The 22,958-nt window shown below is 36.3% G+C and overlaps 1 protein-coding gene across 7 annotated transcripts in view; it reads right to left on the minus strand.

Annotated features, from left to right (window-relative positions):
* Positions 1 to 22,958, minus strand: part of PEAK1 (pseudopodium enriched atypical kinase 1) — a 303,506-nt gene that overhangs the window by 176,273 nt on the left and 104,275 nt on the right. For 4 of the 7 annotated variants that reach the window (XM_019832022.3, XM_019832021.3, XM_045058996.1 and 1 more), the window contains one exon: positions 6,725 to 6,806. The gene's annotated coding sequence lies outside the window, so the exon portion shown is untranslated. Of the gene's footprint in view, positions 1 to 6,720; positions 6,807 to 10,581; positions 12,984 to 22,958 lie in introns of those variants that run through there. The other 3 variants (XM_045058999.1, XM_011282984.4, XM_045058998.1) reach the window with 2 other exon arrangements.

Genomic DNA, 22,958 nt, shown 5'->3' on the forward strand with positions numbered 1-22,958 from the left:
ATGGGTGAAGCCGTTTCCACCTCTCCCCGGCAGGCACAGGCACACCACACTGACCCACCCCAGTGAGCTAAGCAGTGCCACCTATTGGAGAGCAGAGGCATTACAACAAGCCCCACCCAACTGCCCCCTCTGAGCACTTCCCCTAGAAAACCAGCACAAGTCCCTCTACCTGCTTAGTGTACAGACTATAGAGTGCTTCATAGTTTGAGTTCTAGGGGAAATGGGATGTAGTAACTTCATTCGCTTTTCATTCTGTTTGCTGGTTCATTTATTCGTTTTTTATACTTCTGTTTTTGTTTAAATTTTTTTTGTTTTTGTTTTTGTTGTTTTCCTTCTCTTTTTTTCGGATACAGAAAGAAAAAAAATTATGTTTATTTTCTTTTTTTAAATTTTTTAAACATTTTTTTTACTTTATTTTTTAAAATTGTTTATTCTTTCATTTTATTTCATTTTATCCTATTTTATTCTATACATTTTTAAATTGTTAAATGTTTTCTTAATTTTTTGTCTTCTCTTTTTCTTTCCCTTTTTTCTCTATTCTATCAAGCTTCTTTCAACAAGCAGAGCAAAATACACCTAGGGTCTAGCTTCCTTTTTTGAATTTTTGTTTTGCTTTAAATTTTTTTAATTTTAATTTTATTTTTTTCTTCCTCCAAAATGACAAAACAAAGGAATTCACCCCAAAAGAACAGGAAGAAATCACTGCTAGGGGCTTAATCAACACAGATATAAACAAGATGTCTGAATTGGAATTTAGAACCACAATAATAAGAATACTAGCTGGGGTTGAAAAAAACATAGAATCCTTTTCTGTGGAGATGAAAGAAGTAAAGTCTAGTCAGGATGGAATTAAAAATGTTATAACCAAGATCAAATGGATGCCTGGACAGCAAGGATGGATGAATAAGAGCAGTGAATCAGCAATATAGAAGACAAAATTATGGAGAATAATGAAGTAGAAAAAAAGGGAAACAAAGGCAAAAGAACACATCACAAGACTGAGAGGACACAGTGACTTATTAAAAAGGAATAATCTCTGAATCACAGGAGTCCTAGAAGATGAAGCGAGGGAAAAAGGGGCAGAAGGTTTATAGCAGAAAATTTTCCTAATCTGGGGAAGGACACAGACATCAAAATCCATGAAGCACAGAGAACTCCCATTAGATTCAACAAAAACCAACCATCACCAAAACATATCATAGTCAAATTCACAAAATACACACACACAGAAAGGATTATGAAAGCAGCAAGGGAAAAAAAAAGTCCTTAACGTATCAGAGAAGCCAGATCAGGTTTGTAGCAAACCCATCCACAGACACGTGGCAGGCCAGAAAGTAGTAACAGGATATATTCAAAGTTCTGAATCAGGAAAAGATGCAGCCAAGAATTCTTTATCCAGCAACGCTGTCATTCAAAATAGAAGTAGAGATAATGAGTTACCCAGACAAACAAAAACTAAAGGAGTTTGTAACCACTAAACCAGCCCTGCAAGAAATGTTAAGGGGGACCATTTGATGGGAGAAAAGACAAAAACAAACAAACAAGCGAAAAAACACCAAAAGCAACAAAGACTAGAAACAACCAAAGAACATCACCAGAAGTACCAACTCTATAGGCAACACAATAGGACTAAATTCATATCTTTTACTACTCACTCTAAATGTCAATGTACTAAACACTCCAATCAAAAGACAAATGGTATCAGCATGGATAAGAAAACAAGACCCAACTAGATGCTGCTTACAAGAGACCTATTTTAGACCTAAAGACATCTGCAAATTGAAAGTAAGGGGATAGAAAACCATCTATCAAGCTAGTGGTCATCAAAAGAAAGCTAGAGTAGCCATACTTACATCAGACAAACTAGATTTTAAAATAAAGACTGTAACAAGGGATGAAGAAGGGCATCATATCATAATTAAGGGTTATATCCACCAAGAAGATCTAACAATTAAAAATATTTATGCTCCCAACGTGACACATCCAAATATGTAAATCACGAAAATAAAGAAACTCACTGATAATAATACCATAATAGTAGGGGACTCAACACCCCACTTAGAGCAATAGACAGATCATCTAGGCAGAAAATCAATAAGGAAACAATGCTTTGAATGACACACTGGACCATATGGACTTAACAGATATATTCAGAACATGTCACCCTAAAGGAGCAGAATACACATTCTGCTTGAGTGCACATGGAACATTCTCCAAAACAGATCATATACTGGGACACAAATCAGCCCTCAACAAGTACAAAAAGACAGAAAACATACCTTGCATATTTTTGGACCACAACACTATGGAATGAAATCAACCACAAGAAAAAATTTGGAAAGATCATGAACACTTGGAGATTAAGGACAACTACTAAAGAATGACTGGGTAAACCAAGAAATTAAAGAGGAAATTAAGAAGTACATGGAAGCCAATGAAAAAGGAAACATGACAATCCATAACCTCTGGGATGCAGCAAAGGTGGTCATAAGAGGGAGGTATATAACAATTTAGGCCTTCCTAAAGAAGGAAGAATGGTCTCAAATACACAGCCTAACCTTACAGCTAAAAGAGGTAGAAAAAGAACAGCAAATAAAGCCCAAAACCAGCAGAAGAAGGGAAATAATAAAGATGAGAACAGAAATCAATGATATCGAAATAAAAAAAAAAAAAAGGTAGAACAGATCAATTAAACCAGGAGCTGGTTCTTTGAAAGAATTAACAAAACTGATAAACCCCTAGCTAGACTGATAAAAAAGAAAAAGGAAAGGACCCATAATAAATAAAATCATGAATGAAAGAGGAGAGATCACAGCCAACACTGCAGAAATACAAACAATATTAAGAGAATAATATGAGCAATTATATGCCAATAAAATGGGCAGTCTGGAAGAAATGGACAAATTCCTAGAAAAATATAAACTACCAAAACAGAAACAGGAAGATATAGAAAATTGGAACAGGCACATAACCAGTAAAATCAAATCAGGAATCAAAAATCTCCCAACAAACAAGAGTCCAGGGCCAGATGGCTTTCCAGGGGAATTCTACCTAACATTTAAAGAAGAGTTAACACCTGTTCTTTTAAAGCTGTTCCAAAAAATACAAATGGAAGGAAAACTTCCAGCCTCATTCCACGAGGCCAGCATTACCTTGATTCCAAAACCAGACAAAGACCCCACTAAAAAGGAGAACTACAAATTTCCCTGATGAACATGGATGCAAAAATTCTCAACAAGATACAAGAAAACCAGACCCAACAATACATTAAAAGAAGTACTGACCACAATCAAGTAGGATTTATTCCTGGGATGACACCTGATACAATATCCACAAAACAATCAATGTGATACATCACATTAATAAATGAAAGGATAAGAACCACATGATCCTCTCAATAGATGCTAAAAAAGCATTTGACAAAATATAGCATCCTTTCTTGATAAAAAAAAACAAAAAACAAAAAACCCTGAAGAAAGTAGGGACAGAAGGATCATACCTCAAGGTCATAAAACCACATATGAAAGACCCACAGCTAATATCATTCTCAATGCAGAAAAACTGAGAGCTTTTCCCTGAAGGTCAGAAACATGACAAGTCTATACACTCTCACCACTGTTATTCAACATAGTGTTGGAAGTCCTCACCTCAGCAACCAGACAACACAAAGAAATAAAAGGCATCCAAAATGGCAAGGAGGAAGTCAAACTTTCACTCTTTGCAGATGACATGATCCTCTATGTGGAAAACTCAAAAGACTCCACCAAAAAACTGCTAGACATGATACATGAATTCAGCAAAGTCACAAGATATAAAATGAATGTATAGAAATTGGTTGCATTTCTATATACCAATAACGAAGCAGCAGAAAGAGAAATCATGGAAGCTATCCCATTTACAATTGCACCAAAAACCATAAACCTATCCAAAGAGGTGAAAAATCTATACACTAAAAACTATAGAAGGTTTATGAAAGAAATTGAAGACACAAAGAAATGGAAAAAAAATTCCATGCTCATGGATTGGAAGAACAAATACTGCTAAAATGTTGATACTACCCAAAGCAATCTACATATTCAATGTAATCCCTATCAAAATAACACCAACAGTCTTCACAGAGCTAGAACAAACAACCCTAAAATTTGTTTGGAACCACAAAAGACCCTGAATAGCCAAAGAAATCTGGAAAAAGAAAACCAAAGCTGGAGGCATCACAATTCTAGGCTTCAAGCTGTATTTCAAAGCTGGAATCATCAAGACAGTATGGTACTGGCACAAAAATGGACACAAAGATCAATGGAACAGAATAGAGAACCCAGAAATGAATCCACAAACATATGGCCAACTAATATTTGACAAAGCAGGAAAGAATATCCTGCGGAAAAAAGGCAGTCTCTTCAGCAAGTGGTGTGGGGAAAACTGGACAGCGACATGCAGAAGAATGAACCTGGACCACTTTCTTACACCATATATAAAAATAAACTCAAAATGGATGAAAGACCTAAATGTAAGACAGGAAACCATCAAAATCTTAGAGAAGAAAACAGGCAAAAACTACTTTGACCTCGGCCGCTCCAACTTCTTAGTTGACATATCTCCAGAGGCAAGAGAAGCAAAAGCAAAAGTGAACTATTGGGACTTCATCAAGAAAAAAAAAGCTTCTGCACAGCAAAGGAAAGAATTCGCAAAACTAAAAGGCAAGTGACAGAATGGGAGAACATATTTGCAAATGACATATCAGATAAAGGGTTAATATCCAAAATCTATGAAGAACTTATCAAACCCAACAGCCAAAAAACAAATAATCCAGTGTAGACATGGCAAAAGATATGAATAGACACTTTTCCAAAGAAGACATCAGGTAGCTAACAGATAAATGAAAAGATGCTCAACATCACTCATCATCAAGGAAATACAAATCAAAACCACAATGAGGTACCACCTCACACCTGTCAGAATGGCTAAAATCAACTCAGGCAACAAGAGATGTTGGCGAGGATGTGGAGAAAGGGGAACCCTTTTGCACTGGTGGTGGGAATGCAAACTGGTGCAGCCACTCCGGAAAACATACACAGGTTCCTCAAAAAATTAAAAATAGAACTACCCTACGACCCAGCAATTGCACTACTAGGTATTTATCCAAGGGATAAAGGTGTGCTGTTTCAAAGGGACACATGCACCCCAATGCTATAGCAGCACTATTGACAACAGCCAAAGTATGGGAAGAGCCCAATGTCCACTGAGTGATGGGTGGATAAAGATGTGGTATATATATACAATGGGATATTACTCAGCGATCAAAAAGAATGAAATCTTGCAATTTGCCACAACTTGGATAGAACCAGAGTGCATTATGGTAAGTGAAATAAGTCAGAGAAAGACAAATATGATTTCACTCATATGTGGAATTTAAGACACAAAACAGATGAATATACAGGAAGGGAAGCAAAACAAAAACAAAAACAAAAACAAAAACAAAAAACAGGGAGACAAACCGTAAGAGACTCTTACAAAGAACAAACTGAAGTTTGCTGGAAGGGTGTTGGGTGGGGAGGATGGGCTAAATGGGCAAGGGGCATTAAGGAGGACACTTGTTGGGATGAGTACTAGGTGTTATATGTAAGTGATGAATCACTAAATTCTATTCCTGAAATCATTATTACACTAAAAAAAAAAAAATGATACAAACAGCAAAAGGGGCTCCAGATTTAACTGTACAGCTATTCATTTGGCTTGTGTGATATTCAAAGTTAACAGGCAGGTGACTGGGTGGTGGAGTTGGTTAAATGTCCGACTCTGATTTTGGTTCAAGTCCTGATCTTAGAGTCCATGAGTTCAAGACCTGTGTTGGGCTCTGCACTGACCATGAGGACTCTGTTTGGGATTCTCTCTGCCCCTTCCTCTCTCTCTGGCCCTTTCCTGCGTGCGCTGCTGTCTCTCTCTCTCTCTCTCTCTCAAAATAAACTTAAAAAAAAAAAAGTCTTTATAAAAAAAATAAAGTCAATAGGCATGATACAAACCCTATCTAAACTTTCCAAATTAAAGGGTTTCAATTCTGATTTTGTTACTTAACTAGATATGTGATCTTGGGCAATTTATTTATTTCTCTGATCCTCAGTCTCATCTTTAAAATAGGAATAATACCAAGTATATCACACCTGGTTACTGTGAATTAAAGGAGCTAGCTCATGTAAAGGCCCTTTGACGGTCTGGCATATACTTAGTTCCCTTCTCTAATCTCTTTAACTTCTGGGAAATAAAGAATGCTTTTTTCTCCTTTTACTTTATCAGAAAAATTCCTGAAATTAAATGCATGGGGCCCTGGTCCTCAAATTCATTTATCAGCAGTTGTGCAACAACTAAACTGAAATAAAATGAGGGGCATTGTGACCTAATGGAAGGCAAATGAGGTTTGGAGTCAACAAATCTGAATTTGAATCCCAGCCTATCTAAGAGCTTTAGACCTCGAGCAATTTACCAAACCTCTCAGAGCTTCTCATCTGAAAATGAGACTATTATCTAGCAATTTAGCATTCTGTCTTTCCTAGTCACAGAAACATGGCAAATACTTTGAAAGGGGCATGTCTTTGTCATCTTTGTCTCTTCCATACCAAGGCAAGTTTCAAAATTATAAGATTTGATGCTGGAATAAGACAAGACATTGATAAAAAGAGATTTAACACTGCAATAAATGTGTTACATCATGAAAAGAAAACGTACAAACCCAGTTTAACTGGTTCCAACTCTAGGCATTATGTCATTGCTTCCTTTTCTTTCCTTAGGAGTGGACTTCAAATATTCTTTTCCTACAGGAAGATGGAAAGTGGGAAATACATATTAGTGAAGGTTATCTGAGTCATACTTTAAAACTGAGCATTCTTTAACATACCTTTAGGCAGAGTCAAACTGTTACACATTCTATTTAGTGGACTTGTTTTTAAGTGATGACATAACTAAGAGGTATTTTAGTTTAGAAAGTACTATTGTTTAAGTAGCCAGAAAAGTAACCTTACCACAAAAAATTACTTTCAATGAACAATACCTTTGTTAAAGATAACTACACAGGATAGGATTGCATGAAGTACTGTAGTTCATTACATTATGCAGAAATATTTCTACAACTAAGTTCTTAATCTTCTGGGTAAAGGGTAAGCGGTGGGATATATACAACTATGAGACTCTAGTGAAAGCTATGAACTGCATCTCCTGAAAAAGGCACATACATGAATCATATTTTACATATAATTTCAGTTGAGTCATTAAACCCAGCCATCTATCCTGAGAATCTCTAAAACCTGTTAGTAGACTCCAAGGAACCAGTTTTTGAGTTTTCAAAATAATGGATTTACAAGATTTTAGAACCTGAAGCAACTTGGCAACCATGTAATCCAAACTGCTAATAGAAAAATAAAGAAATACTGGCCCAGAAAGATGAAAAGAATTAAGTAAAGCCTTAGTCTACTCAGGAACAGAGGTGTCCAATTATTATGCTAATATACATAAGACTGACCATGCAAAATTTAGTATATAGCAGTGCCTTTGGGTTAGAATAATTCTCACAACGGAACACAAAGAGGAGACTTCCATATGGTCTTTTGGCCCAAACATTACTGATAGTTAAGAGAGTGAATTTTGGAGTTCTATATAAATGTGAAAAAGTTGATCAAGTCACTTAATCTGTCTCAAAAATAAATAAAAACATTAAGAAAAAAAATTTTTTTTTAAATAATAAATTTCCTGGTGCGCCTGGGTGGCTTAGTCCGTTAAGCATCTGATTCTTGATTTCAGCTCAGGTCATGATCTTGGGATCATGAGATCAAGTCCCAAGCCTAGGATTTTCTCTCTCTCTCTCTCTCTCTCTCTCTCTCTCTCTCTCTCTCTCCCTCCCTCCCTCCCTCCCTCCCTCCCTCCCTCCCTCTCCCGCTTGTGCTTTCTCTAAAAAAAAAAAAAACATAAAAAAATAAAATTAAATAAATAAATAAATAAATAAATAAATAAAATTCTTGTCTGCAGCAACATGGATGGATCTAGAGTATAAAGCTAAGTGAAATAAGTCACTCAGAGCCAAATGTCATATGATTTCACTCATGTGAAATTTATGAAATAAAACAAGCAAAGGGAAAAAGAGACAATCCAAGAAACAGACTCTTAACTAGAGAACAGATGGTTACCCTAAAGGGAGGTGGGTAGGGGGGAATGGGTAAAATTCGTGATGGGGATTAAGGGTACACTTATGATGAGCACTGAGTAATGCACAGAATTGTTAAATCACTACAATGTATACCTGAAACTAATATAACACTGTATGCTAATTGTACTGCAATTAGAATGTTTAAAAAGTATTACTTAAAAAGTATTTCTTGTCATGAAATTAGATATAATATGAAATAAATCTCTAAGTAAATGAGATGCTTTCCAGTTCAACAAAATAAGTGGCAAACATTTACTGAGTATCTTCTACATAATATACTATTCAAGGTGTTACTGAGGATATAGAAAAGATCAAATTGTCCTTCTTTAAGAGAAATTATGGCAAGATAGAGCTTTTCCTTCTCATTTCCATCTTGGGTTCCATTTTTTTCCTTCTTTCCTTAGGGTTCAGCTTTTTTGCCCACATTCTCAGAGTTCCCAGCAGGACTAGGAGGACCCTGCACATGATAACTCCTAATTTTGATCTTTCACCTGAGCCTCAGACCCCCATGTCCTGTTGGGTTTTTTGGATGTTTCCACCTGAATATACCATAGGTAAAAACTCAGTATGTTCAAAACTGAGCTTTTCATCTCTTCCTAAAATTGATCCCTTCTTTAAATTCCCTGTTCTGGTTAACAGCACCATAGCCACTTAAGACACATGAAAAGTCCAGCAATAATTACATTTCACCAATCACCTTCAAGTCTCATTGATTCTTACTCTAAATGCTTTCTAAGACTACTTTCTCAACTCCATCCCAATCAATAGTACCCAAATCCAGGTCACTATCTCTTAATATAACCAATTCAGTTATCTAACCAGTCCACTTTTATCCTACTTCAGAGTCAGTTATTATACTGCTGCCAAAATGATCCCTCTAAAATGAAAATCCCGCCACATCATTCACCTTTCAAAGACTTATCCATAGAATGAAGTTAAAGTTCACCCACAGAATAAATGGACAGTGTGGCATGTGAAGTACTCAATGACCTCGCTCATGCCTATCTCCTCAGCTTCACTTCCTATCTCCCACTTCATCACACCACAGCCACACTGAATCTCATGTGTTCTCACGCTGGTCTTTTGCCAGTATATCCTTACAACCTTTGCACGCATAGGCAATTCCTACTTGTTCTTAAGATTCAGGTCCAGGATCACTTCCTCTGAGAAGCCTGTTCAGAGCATGCTTCCCTACCCGCCAAGCTCACACATCACCACAACAAGCAAGCGGGAGATATTTGTTACACTGAACAAAAATGAAACTAAGCAAACTAATGACACAGCAGCAAGTAAGTTATAAATATAAAGCCAGCAAGAAGGGAAACTAGATGGATTTCAGTGTTTCTTTGGAGAAAAAAGGTCTTGATCTGAGGAGTAATTGTTCAGAGTGTTGAAGAGAAGAAATGAAAGTATTTGAGTAAAAATTGAGATGGAAATGAACACATTTAGAAGTGAAATGTGTATAGTAAAGCTGGAGGGATAGTACACACCAAATATAAACTCGTGAATGTTACCATCCTTTAAAAAAAAAAAAGGTTTAGGGACCACAGCTGATAAATCACCAGACTTTTGAAACAATTTTCTCTGAAACTATACAGTATAGTTGCCATTTACAGACACTACTTTACACTTGCATTAGAGAGACATTAGTTTAGATATTTTCATTTTTTAGTTAATGCCCTGTAATCTTACAGGTTTAAGAAAATACTCATGCTTAATTAGCATGTACTGAAGAACTTTATATAAAATCCTGAAGTTATAATCTTTATATTGCATGACAGTTTGCTGAAATTGGATAAGCTAACATAGACTCAGGTAGGTCAAGAGCTAGTCGACCTTATTAAATAATCTTTATTATTAGAACATTAGATTATTCCAAGTCAGCAGAAGAAACTGAAAAATATAGTGAGCTTAATGTTCATTTCACAGAGGAATTCAACTGTAAATGTTTTGTTCTCTGAATGCAGGATAATTAAAGAATATCAATCTTGAAACTTAAATACACTAGTCATAGATAGCGCAGACGAAGAACAGATCTATGAGGTATTCCCATATGAAAAGTGAAGATTAAGGTCACCTACCAAGAATAAGAAGAGGGAAAAATAATTGTCATCCCTGAACTACACTTAATGACAAAATCTACTGCTTGCAGTGAAGATAGAGAACACTCACTCTGATACATTAGCTAGAAGGCCACACAATTAGTCAGAAGGGGATCAAGTTAGAAGCATAAGCAGCACAAGTAAATCAGTCAACCCAAACTGAATCATCTCTAAATGGAGTTCTGTATCATTTTTATTTTATATATTTAACTATATAGCTGCATAAGATAATAACAACCCAAGGCATATCTTCTTTATCAAAAAGAAAGATGATTAGAAAACAGATACCTGCTGACAAAGCACAGAAGTACTTGGAGTGTTAAAAGTCATTTGCATGGAGTTGTATGTCTTCTTGTCCTTGACTCTGTAAATGCCAATTCCTTGCTTTCAGGTTTGCAGACAGTAAAAAGTGAGATACAAAGCTGAATATTAATTCTCAAGATAACACTGATGTTATGTCAGAAGATATGGGTAATTCTCACTCTCACATAATACCTGTCATTTTAAAATGCCCCTACTGAAATGAACCAACATTCGTGAATGCAAGGCTAAAAAACCCTTTTGAATGTTGTATTCAAGCAAACTGACAGATATGAACGCACAAACACTCGTCTTCGATTATGAAATCCCCTCACACATAAACATCATTGTAAAATAAATTTCTGTCAGAGAAGAGGGACTGAAAATGTTGCAAGCTTGCTAAAGAGAGTAACACCAAGCTATAAAAGAAGCTGGCAGCCCGAGAATATGACAACCACGTATGCTCAAGTGTGCTGCAGATGATCATTTAGATGCTGTCAGCCAATGTCAGCTGAATTTCTTCAATACTCCATTTTATGAAAAACCCCTCTGGCTTAGGGAAGGAATATAGACTCATCTATCTGATCTAAAACAGCAAACTGTTTTTGTCTGGTATGTATTTATTTTTCAACAAGAAGAGAGAGTTCTATATTTCTTGTGATCATAATCTTACCCATACATTGGGGCTAATGTCTGTACTGTACAAATGTAAAAATTATTCACTAAAAAAATAGCAGATTTTATATACATACACAGCCAATTCTCAATATTTGTGAGAATTTGTAGTAGTTATGTTCTATAGTTCCCACAAACAATGAATCAGTGAATACTGTGCTTCTATTGCTTCCAGGAAATGAAAAATATAGGGTTAAGTTCTTATAAGCCTCTGATTACATTTTCACCGACCGATCATTACACAAAGTTTGTTTTATGTGTATTTCTGTGTAAAAAACATCTTATTTAATATATATTGTTGATTCATTAAAATTGAACTCAACAGCATAATTCATGACTGAACAAAGTTTATCTAACACACATATAGTCTCCCTAGGGCATATCACAACCCTGTTGTATTTAGTAACACTACACATCACTTCAGCACATTTGGAGGACAGCATAATCACCTCAAAAAGGCACAAAGATTATGAAAAATGTGGCACTAAGGAGACTGCAAAAAGAACACTAGATTACAGTATGAGAGTTAAAACAAGAAGGCAAATGTCACCTTGTTCAACCTCAGCTAAAAATGTACACAGCAGGCAACTCATTTTTTTTTTTTTAAGTCATCTCTGTACCTAACGTGGGGCTTGAACAGGATCAAGAATCCACACACTCCACTGACTGAGCCAGCCAGGTGCCCCCAGGTAATTCACTTTTTCACCGCTCTTGAGTATATCTACAAATGACTGTGAAAGCACCATAATTATTGATTTGGGGGTTGCAAATAAACTTTAGCAAGCAGATAAATTTGCAAAAATGAAAGCCATGAATAAAGAGGATCAACTAGCATGTGTGTGTGTGTGTGTGTGTGTGTGTGTGTGTGTGTATGAATGTGTATGTGTATATACACCTGTGGCATATGACATATGTGTATGTGACAGGAAAGACAAGTTGTGGAACTCTCTAGTATGACACTCTCCTAAGGTCCATTCCTATATTTCCACTTGGCATACTGGATACCTCTACCTGAATGTACTATCAGCACTTCAAACTTAACAGACCAAGTTCATCTTCTGTGCTTATCCCAAACCTGCCTTCTGGTATGTCACTACTCAAGTCACTGCAACTCTGACTCCTTTCTCCATATCCCAGCCAGGCACCAAATCATGTTGTTTCATCCTCTAAAATAGCTCTTAAAGTTGATCTCTCCCTGACCCAAGCCCACTACAATTATCACTAAATGCCTTTCTATCATTTGAACCATTAGCACAGTTTTACCATCTTCTCTATCCCCTACTCCAAAATCAAAGGCTATATTACAGTCAGTGTTATTTTTCCAAGACTTAATCATACTTTCACTTCTTGGTACCTATATAATGAGTTTCAAATTTCTTGGTTGTGATACACAATGCTTTTTCTGGCACCAAATCATCCCTGTAGATTCATCTACTGTCACTCATCTCTCATAAACTCTATAGCCACAATAATCTATTTTCCATTCTTTGAATATATCATGTTTTTTAAAGACCCTTTATACATGTTAGAAATGCCACTAACAATGCTCTTTCTTCCATTCTTTACCTGCCCTTAAAGCCTCTGCTGATGTCACTTCCTTTATGAAGACTTTCCTGATTAGCCTCTACTTCCACTTCAGGCCAAGTTAGTCACTATATTCCCTGTGCTTCCATAATATCTTCACATACTTCTATTATAGAATTCCTTAACTTGGTAAGGGAGGAAGTACAAGAACGTACAAGGTTGGCCAAATACTGATTACTAATGTAGCTGAGTGATGCAGATTCATTATACTATCATTACTTTAGTGTGTATGCTAAATTTCCATTAAAGGAAAGTTAAAAAAAAAAAGTCAAGAGAGACAGAGACAGAAGGAGAGAAAAAATATTTTACTATAAGTAATTGAAAATCTGACTTGTGTGTGACTTAAACAAATATGGCATTAACTTTTTTCCCCCAGATAAGAAGTCTAGAAGTACTAGTCTAGGGTCATTACTGAGACTCAAGAAGATCATCAAAGACAAAGTCTCTATCTTTTTCCTCCATTAAGTGTGTTGACTTGTTGCTTCAAAGCCACTTGTAATAGATGCTGACATTCTCTTTGTATTCAAGGCAGGAAAAAGGATAGTGCAAAGTCACATCTTTACCTCTTTAACAGGAAAAACAAAAATGTTTTTCAGTGCCCTCAGCAAACAGCTTGTAATACATTTCCCACAAGCTGTTAAGTCATCCAACAGTGCCTTATGGCCTGATCCTCTTTGAAGGCAGAGACTATTTTCGTACTTCGGTAAGCAATCCAGTACCTAGCATACAGAGGTACTTTGTATCTAATTAATGTATGAATCTAATAAAGGAAACAATAATATGTATAATAACACAAGAACTCCACTTTGCTAATTTTCTTTATAAAAGCAATATAACAAAAAGTGCTCTAACACTTGCCAATGCTGTACAAATAAGGAACTACTAGTATAGTAGTTTGACATCCACTATCATGAGATGTTTTACTGTTCTCTTTGTAGAGGACCAGAAAGAGGATTAACAAAAAATCAAGAGACCTGAATTTCTGTCTACACAAAACAATCTTGATGAAACTCAATTACTTAGAGGTAATGTTTATTAATTTCTCAGGGTTGTTCTGAAGATAAGAGAAATATAAACAATATGAAAGCACAGTGAAATGTATAAAACAGTATAAACACATGCATTAAAAATGCACTGAAAAAAATAAATAAAAATAAATGCAATGGTTCTATTAAGTCTTGGGAGGAAACTTAGTTATGTATCATGCATAAAGATATATGCCATCTGGCACATCAACAATATGAATTAAAAATTAAACACTATTAATGTCTAGTATGGATGCTAAACATAGTTAGATGAGTTTCTGCATTTGGCCCTGGTTCTTTCATGGCTATGGAGAAGTAAACTAACTGTACCTTACATTTACACCTCACTAAGGAAAAAATGCTTTACAAAATAAAATTGGTGCCTTGATGCAATTATATATCCACAAACTGAAAAGTAGGATATGATAAACAAACTGGTTAACACAGAATTGTTGACACCAAATCCCAATTAATCACTTAATAATTAACTACCAATAAATGAACAGTACTAAAGTAGGCCAAGGTCCTAAAGCACTTCTAAGTTAAATCAAGTGAGAAATAAAAGAGTAGAAGCATTGAATATTAAGTTTCCTCTGACTTTAATAACCTTGATTGAGCTTATAAATACTTTTCAGGGTTACCTTATGGCTCATACATACAGAGGCAACACCGATGGTCAGAAATATTTCTGATAAATGATAATTTCAATGGCCTGTTTTCTAAATTTGTACTAAGTTGTATATTTCCTAACCTATAAGAGTGTTGTATCAAAATAAGCAGTATGTATATACAACAAAACATAGTAGCCAATACTAAGGAAGAGAAAAATGACAGTTCTAAGTCAAGAGAATCTCTACAGAGTGTTATATTAAGAACTGATGTGTCTTCACTTTTATTAGATCTGTAGACAATAGTTTCATTAGTTTTAATAGTTTCATTTAAGCAGAAACTATTCTCCATGTAGCTTACCATGGAATTATTAATGCTGAAAACTGACTCATCTTAATACAAAAAACTACACATCAAGACTGTAGGCCAGTAAATTCCAGGAGAACACCGCATAAAGCATCATTAGGTCATAAATAGAACTGAAAATTTTCAGCAGATCAGACTTACCTCACAGTTATTTTCTAAAGGAGGAACATCCAATAAGAAACCAAAATGTTAGAATAGTAAGAATGAGCTTATGCTTTATAGTTGTAGCCACCCAGTTTCAAATAAATCAATATTTGTTTTTAAAAAGAAAGAACAGAATGTTTCTCTTCCCGTTTTATTTGCATATATAGCTTTAACAGCTAAAACTTCAACAGTGGGTATTTCTCCTACAAAGAATTTGGCATACCTGAAGTAAGCAATAAATTATTTGTCAATGTTATAAAAATAAAAGTCATAAACGATACGTTTACAATGAGGAGCTATTTTAATTTTTTTTTTATTTTAGGGAGAGAGTTACACACATGTGTGAGCAGTGGGGGGAAGGGATATCATTGAGATATTGATAGGATTGCTTTGATCATCTGTTGTTATGATATCCATTAAACTCAAAGTGATCCACAGATAATCAAAGCAATCCTATCAATATCTCAATGGTATCTTTTGTAGAAACAGAAAAATTCATCCTAAAATTTGTATCAGATTTCAAGGGACCCTAAACAGCCAAAACAAGCACGAAAAAGAAGAATAAAACTGGAGAACTAATACTTAATGACTTCAAAACACTATAAATTAAAAAAAAAAAAAAAAAAAAAAGAACGGCAACAGAATAGAGAGCCCAGAAATAAAGTTCCACATAAATGGTCAAATAATTTTTGACAAGGGTGCCAAGACTATTCAACGGACAAAGGAAAGTCTTTTCAAAAAATGGTGCTAGGAAAACCGGATATCTACATACAAAAGAATGAAGATGGAGCTTTACCTAACACTATAGACAAAACCTAACTCAAAATAGGTCAAAGACCTAAATGTAAAGCCTAAACCTATAAAATTCTCAAAAGAAAACATAGGTTAAAGGCTTCACAACATTGGATTTGCCACTGATTTCTTAGATATAACATCAAAGGCACAGGTAACAAAGTGAAAACAATGAATTGGACTTCATGAAAATTTTAAAACTGTTGTGCAGCAAAACACACTATGCACAAAGTCGCAACATTGGAGAAAATATTTGTGAACGATATATCTGGTAAGGGATTAACATCATAATACATAGAGAACTCCTAAAACTCAACAAAAAGAAATAACCCAATTCAAAACTGGGCAAAGGACTTGACTAGACATTTCCCCAAAGATATACAGACGGCCAGTAAGTACATGAAAATAAGTTATCATCACTGATTATTATGAAAATGCAAATCAAAACGACAATGAGATACCACTTCACACCCATTAAGATGGCTACTATGAGAGAGAAAGAAAGAGAGAGAGAGAGAGAGGGAGGGAGGGAGGGAGGGAGGGAGGGAGGAAGGAAGGAAGGAAGGAAGGAAGGAAGGAAGGAAGGAAGGAAGGAAGGAATAAGTTCTGGTGATGATGTGAAAAAACTGGAACATTTGTGCACTGCTGGTAGTAATTTAAAATGGTACATGCTGCTATGGAAAACAGAACAGTGATTCCTTCAAAATTAAAAATAGAATTAGCATATTATCCAGCAATTTACTTCTGACTATATACCCAAAAGAAGAGAAAGCAATGTCTTGAAGAGATACTGGTACAATGACAATTTACAGCAGCACGACTCACCAATGATAAATTGTGAAAGCCACTCAAGTGTCCGTTGACAGGCAAATGAATACAGTGGAATAGTATTCAGCCACAAAAAGGAAGGAAATTCTGCCATATGCTACCAACACAGATGAACAACCCTGAAGACATTATCTTAAGTGAAATGAGCCAATCACAAAAAGACAAATATTGCACAATTCCATTTATACAAGGTGCTTAAAGTAGACAGAATCATAGAGACAGAAAGAAGAATGCTGGATGTCAAGGGGAATGGTATTAGAAGGTGGAAGAGGGACTACATAAAGTATCCTCCAAAATGAGAAGGCATTTGGGGACCAAAAAAACAAAGCAGGCAATGCATACAATTCCCACAGAGTTCTATGCAGGGTAACTTACTGACAGGGAGGATTGGGCAGATGATGATCCAGAGCTGCAGTTATTTCCCAAAAAGTCTGGACCTCAGCCTACAGATTCTATACAGCAAGGGGACCCTGGAGACACTGTAGTGAAGTCAAGGGTTCATGTGCATTTCAGAAGGTTTGCATGCACCTGACAGACCTTGTGATGACATCTGTGTGTCAGGAAAGGGAAAAACTATTTTATCTTTAACAAATTTACAGAGCACCAGAGTAAAGCCTTCCCACATTCCAGATGTGGTGGGAATTTTTAAGGCATGTATACTAATCTCCAAAGGGCCTGGGACACGTAGCCCCAAGAGAGGTCACAGAGCAGACGTAAACAAGATGAAAGACCAAAGATGGAGTCAGTATTGTCATCACTCCAGCAGAGAGTTACTGTTTAGTAAGTACAAAGCAGTTCTACAACATGAAAAGAGTTACAGAGATGGAAGGTGCTGATGGTTCCACATTATGAATGTATATAATGCCAACTATACACCTAAAATGGTTACGATGGTAAAATTTATGCTAAATGTATTTTACCACAATAAAAAAATTAAGAAGGGGTAAGGGGTGGAGTAAATGGGCCATTGGGGAGTAAGAGGAAAATCTAAATGTCATGAGTAAGGGAGAAATATAATAAAGAGGGAAGAAAATAAAAAAGGAAGGTAGACAGGGATAAAGAGTAGAATGGAGGGAGGGATTCTCTCTCTCTCTCTCTCTCTCTCTCTCTCTCTCTCTCTCTCACACACACACACACACACACACACACGCATACTTTGAACTCTGACCCAAATCACCAAGTACTAACTACAGCATAGAGAATGCCTCCAGGATATCAATCACTGTCACATTCTGATGTCAAAGATAAAAATTTCGGGGCGCCTGGGTGGCGCAGTCGGTTAAGCGTCCGACTTCAGCCAGGTCACGAGCTCGCGGCCCGTGAGTTCGAGCCCCGCATCAGGCTCTGGGCTGATGGCTCAGAGCCTGGAGCCTGTTTCTGATTCTGTGTCTCCCTCTCTCTCTGCCCCTCCCCCGTCCATGCTCTGTCTCTCTGTCTCAAAAATAAATAAACGTTGAAAAAAAAAAAAAAGATAAAAATTTCAACTTGGTCTAAAATGACCAAATTGGGCTTAATCAGAAGTAATCAGCTGTAAATAATGCAAATCCAAAAGGTCCAGATCATGTTCCACTGTCATTCACTATTAGGATATCAAATTCAATTTGGAAGATTTCAGTATGATTCGCTAAAGTTATGTCTCAGGATACACACAGAATGTGAGTGTTCCTTGGAGCACCTGATTTGATGGATACAATGGGCAAGTACTACTGCCATTCACAGAAATAAGCATATATTTCACAGTAGCTACTGAAAATCAATGTTTTCACCACTTCAAATGGTAACAGAAGTAAAATATTCTAATTTCAAAATCACTCCAAGCTGCAAATTAAAAAAAATGTATGTTCTTATAAACTTCTATTAATCATAAAGCTAAGTAATGTGTTACTAACAGCTGTGACTGCCTCTTCACTAAAGCCTGTGTCACTTTAGCTGAGATAACAGCTCATTCTTCTTGGAGCAATTCAATCAATCACCCTATCAAATAGTCCCAGGTCAAGCAGGTGAAAATACTTTTAGTGTAGTAGGATGTCCCTACAGCTCTTTAAAATCTATAGGCACGCTCCACCGCAGCTGCCTCCTTCTGCCACTCTTGTGGTGTTGCTTGTATGCTCTCTCTTGGTGTGGACCCGGTACCTCTTTTGTGAAGCAGCATCTGGGGAGACTCTGGTACTTGCCATGGCTGACAAAAAGCCCAAGGAAAGAGTCAAGAATGAGAACAACGATCATATTTGAAGGTGATAGGCCAGGATGGTTGTGTGGCACAGTGTAAGATTAAGAGGCATATACCACTTAGTAAACTAATGAAAGCCTATTGTAAACAACAGGGTGTGTCATTGAGGCAGATCAGATTCTGATCTGATGGGCAGCCAATCAACAAAACAAACACACCTACACTGTTGTAAATGGAGGATGAAGATACAATTGGTGTGTTCCAGCAGCAGACAGGAGGCATCTACAAAAAAGGGAACCTGCTACTTTACTCCAGAACTCTGTTCCTCCAGACCAAGAAGACACTCTCCATTACAAAACTGCAATTTGAGGGGTACCTGGGTGGTTCAGTCGGTTAAGCCTCTGACTTTGGCTCAGGTCAGGATCTCACAGTTAATGGGTTTGAGCCCCACATTGGGCTCTGTGCTGACAGCTCAGAGCCTGGAGCCTGCTTCAGATTCTGTGTCTCCCTCTCTCTCTGCTCCTCCCCCTCTATAACTCTGTCTCTCTCGTTCTCAAAAATAAACATATAGGGCGCCTGGGTGGCTCAGTCAGTTAAGCGTCCGACTTCAGCTCAGGTCACAATCTCGTGGTCCGTGAGTTCAAGCCCCGCATCGGGCTCTGGGCTGATGGCTCAGAGCCTGGAGCCTGCTTCCGATTCTGTGTCTCCCTCTCTCTCTGTCCCTCCCCTGTTCATGCTCTGTCTCTCTCTGTCTCAAAAATAAATAAATGTTAAAAAAAAATTAAAAAATAAATAAACATAAAAATTTAAAAAAAAAGAAAAGAAAATCTCAATTTGGTTCCACCACATCCTAGTATAGTTTTCTCTATTCTTTCATTTTCCCCTTCCCCATTTCTTTACTGTACATAAAGTAACTGTGTATGTGCACAAGCATACTGCATGTTTTGAACTAAATGGCCAATGGTATGTTTTGAGTAACATCAAATGGAGATGGGATAAGGGAAAATACTGGTCCCGTGAAAATACCTCCTTTCTCCATTAGTGGCATGCTCATTCATCTCTTATCTTTATATTCCAGTTATTTTGCTCTTACTCTTTAACAATAAAAGAACATAAAATCATTCTGTACTTTGTTTTATTGGAGAATTTTAATTTATTTCACTTGCTGTTATAAAACCAAGGACAATTTTATAACTTTTTTGTACATGTTACATGTAGGACAATATTTTTTTTAAGTTCATTTATTTATTTTGAGAGAGGAGAAGAGAATCTGAAGCAGGCTCCATGCTGTCAGAGCAGAGCCTGATGTCAGGCTCAATCTCATGAACCATGAGATCATAACCTGAGCAGAATCCTAGATAGTTTTCCCTTCAAGTCAAGTACCTTGTTGTTTAAATAAACTTGCTTAAAAACAATTAAATTTAATTTTAAAAACAAAATCTGTAGGCACATGAAATCTGAGGATAGGATGAAAAAAAAAGGAATGGACTAGGTTTTTACCTCAAAGGTCCCAGTGCTACTGCTTTACAAAATTCACTGGATTCTAAGAATCCATGCTTTTTGAATTACAACAGATAAACAAATATTTGTGGGTATCACTATAGCCAATGGCATTGACAAAACTAAGTATACCCCAAATTTCAATTACAGGCATACTTCGGAAATAATGTGGGTTTGGTGCTGACCAAATATCACAAAAAAGCAATAAATATCACAAAAAAGCAAGTCAAGTGACTTTTTTGGTTTCCCAGTGCATAAAAAAGTTAGGTTTACCCAATACTATATAGTCTATTAAGTGTGCAATGGCATTATGTCTAAAAACGAATAATACCTTATTGCTAGAAAAGGCTAACCATCATCTGAAGTTTCAACAAGTTGTAACAACTGATCACAGATCACCATAACAAATATAATAATGAAAAAGTTCGAAATATTGCAAGAATAAATAAAATGTGACACAGAGACAGGAAGTGAACAAATGCTGTTGGAAAAATGGCTACGATGGACTTGCTTAATGCAAGGTGTCACAAACCTTCAATTTGTAAAAAACGTAGTTATCTGCAAAGTGCAACAAAGCAATTGCAGTAGGTTGGATGGTGATATCCTCCCAAAATATGCCCTGTATTCCTGGCCCTTATTTTGTTTCTGTGCTGTTTCAGGTAATTATTATTTGTAAGGAAAACAAATGGATTGAATTAAGATGATTAAAGGAAAAAATGGTCCTTCAATTAAAAATTTTTTAAAACCCTAGAGTTGCTGATTTATTAATATTTAATGATTAAAGGTTACCCTCTTTTTCTCAACTATGCCTTTAAATAAAAACAAAATTTGATAGATTATACAGATGTCCTCATAAGTTTTGCACAACTTTTGTTTACCAATATCTTAATCACAAACTGGGACAATCGCAGAATATTTAAAGTAGGTCACCTAGCTGAAAATCACAAAGAATCCTAGCACAAAATTTAGCAGAAGAGTACTTGCTGCCTCTTTTCCTTTGAGTACTTTGATGATTGACCTCTTAAGATAAAGAAGTCTTTTCTTGGAAAACAAAAACTTATCTGCTATATTCTTCTTCATACATTGCACACTGTCCTACTTTGCTATATTTCAGCTCCTACAGGAAATCAGTACATGACATAACTCTCATTTCCTATAACCAAGACATCTGTACATCTGTATGGGCCAAAGCAAAGAATTCAGATTTTAGAAGTTCAGATGTATCAATCTTGGCTTAGGGTGGAGTTGGGAGAAGATAGCTTGAATAAAAAGAAAATTGGTTGCAAAGGAGGAATTCTGCTAAAAACAGGCAGAATTTTCTATTTTTCTGCCAGCCACAGGACTTAACAATATTTTTAAAAATCTATGAGCTGAAAAGGATTTCTCGTATGAATTATACTAGGCAATGTACCATGCCAGTCACTCTCAGTTCGCCCCCAGCTACTGGCAGCATAGTGGATTTAGTATCTGAGTTTTTCAAATGGTAATAGATTTCAAGAGTCCCTTTTAAAAGTGGGTAGTGACTGGGGCACCTGGGTGGCTCAGTTGGTTAAGTGTGTGACTTCGGCTTCGGCCCAGGTCATGATTTCACAACTCGTGAGTTCGAGCCCCCCAACGGGCTCTGTGCTGACAGCTCAGAGCCTGGAGCCTGCTTTGGGTTCTGTGTCTCCCTCTCTCTCTGCCCCTCCCCCCCGCCTCAAGAAATGAACACTAAAATTTTTTTTAAATAAATAAATAATAAAAGTGGGCAGTGATCACTGCAGCTATGTAATAATGTATGCTACATTTTTTAAACTGCAGCAAAGAAAATGAAATTGATTTTGCTATTTAATGATTAGGTTTCCTCCTTACTGTGTGATTTTAATCCAAGATTAACACGGGTAGCTTTCATTTACATTACATCCCAAATTCTCTATTAAGTAGAGAACAGGAATTGAGTAATATAGGCAAGACATTTACTTCTCACTCAAAGAGAAATTAATGCCAATAGTTTCCAATCTTTTTAGGATTATTCAACATTCATTTCACATCAAATATTTATTGAAACTAATGTATTACAGGTACTTTAATCAATTCCTTTTTTTAAACGTTTATTTATTTTGAGAGAGAGAGAGAGAGAGAGAGAGAGAGAGAGAGAAAGGGAGAGAAAGAATCCCAACCAGGCTCTGTGCAGTCACAGGTAGTGCTCGATCCCACAAACCTTGAGATCATGACCTGAGCCAAAATCAAGAGTCAGACACTTAACCCACTGAGCCACCCAGACGCCCCAGGTATTTTAATCAATTCTTCCCTCATCCAAAGAACATAGCACTGTATTCAAAAAATGTTAAGGTACTCTTCATCACATGGTTTTCAAAGAGGTAGATGTTAGTCTTATTGTTACGTTTTAGGCTTTCAACTTTTAAATGAAGAAAACTCAGCCATTTTAAAATAGTTTAACAACTGTACTACTGTAATTGTTGAAGATTCTAGCTATCTTCAATTTTAAACTAGACTAATACAGACCAAAGCTGTACTGTTGGTTTACTAATGGTTATATATGTAACTAGCAACATAGGAGACAACAGTCATTTTCAGCAATTTTTTTGAAATTAAAAAACAGTTATTTCAGGTTGATCACAACCATAAATCTACCCTTTGACTGAATTTATTAATGAAGAAACAGTCCTACA

The sequence above is a fragment of the Felis catus genome, chromosome B3 (genome assembly GCF_018350175.1).
Source record: "Felis catus isolate Fca126 chromosome B3, F.catus_Fca126_mat1.0, whole genome shotgun sequence".
NCBI classification, from domain to species: Eukaryota; Metazoa; Chordata; class Mammalia; order Carnivora; family Felidae; genus Felis; species Felis catus.